The sequence below is a fragment of the Carcharodon carcharias genome, chromosome 6 (assembly GCF_017639515.1).
Source record: "Carcharodon carcharias isolate sCarCar2 chromosome 6, sCarCar2.pri, whole genome shotgun sequence".
Classification (NCBI taxonomy): Eukaryota; Metazoa; Chordata; class Chondrichthyes; order Lamniformes; family Lamnidae; genus Carcharodon; species Carcharodon carcharias.
Window position 1 is genome coordinate 32,985,035 of NC_054472.1, and position 694 is coordinate 32,985,728.

At 44.2% G+C, this 694-nt stretch overlaps 1 pseudogene; it reads left to right on the forward strand.

Moving 5' to 3' along the window:
* Positions 1–277: 277 nt before the first annotated feature.
* LOC121278788 lies at positions 278–487 on the forward strand (annotated as a pseudogene).
* The last annotated feature ends 207 nt before the right edge of the window (positions 488–694 follow it).

The window sequence follows — 694 nt, forward strand, 5'->3', positions numbered from 1 at the left end:
TTCGGACATATACCTCAAAGTGTTTGGCGTTTGAGAGATAGTAATAATCCTAAAGTTTCTTTCTCCACAGTAGAGTAGCTTTTCTGGTGTTTGTTCACTTTCTTGGAGAAATATCCGATTGGTTTCTCTGTGCCTGAATCATCCTCCAGGAGTGTGACAGCCCCTACCTCAAGGTCACTAGCAGTGATGGCTACGTTAAATGCTTTGTTGAAGCCTGGAGCCACTAACACTGGTTCGTTTGCTAGAATGGCTTTCAACTTCTCTATGTCTGGCTGCCATGGGTGAGCAGCAGTTTTACTGGTCCCACCCCAGGAAATTCGGCCAAGGCTCCTGCTCATGCTGAGTCTGTGCAAACTGACATGGCCTGATCTGGGAATATGGCCTCAACATGTGCTGCCAGTGTTTCAGACAATACGCTAAAGATACTGGCTTCATCAAGCTGGACCATATTACAAAAGGAGCAAGAATGCAATCTGATGCAGTGTGAAATGGAAACACAGCATGGTTGAACAACTTTCTACTGTCTTCACCTGGAAGAAGCAAACTTGTGATGCTCCATTTTTGTAAATAAAATTAAATTGCCCCTTGGAAAAAAAAGTGCTGTTTGGCATCTCTCTGTCCAGCTACCTTTGCTTTTTCCTGTAATAAGTCTGTTAGTGGGGCAGCGATAGTACTGAAGTTAGGGACAGACTTG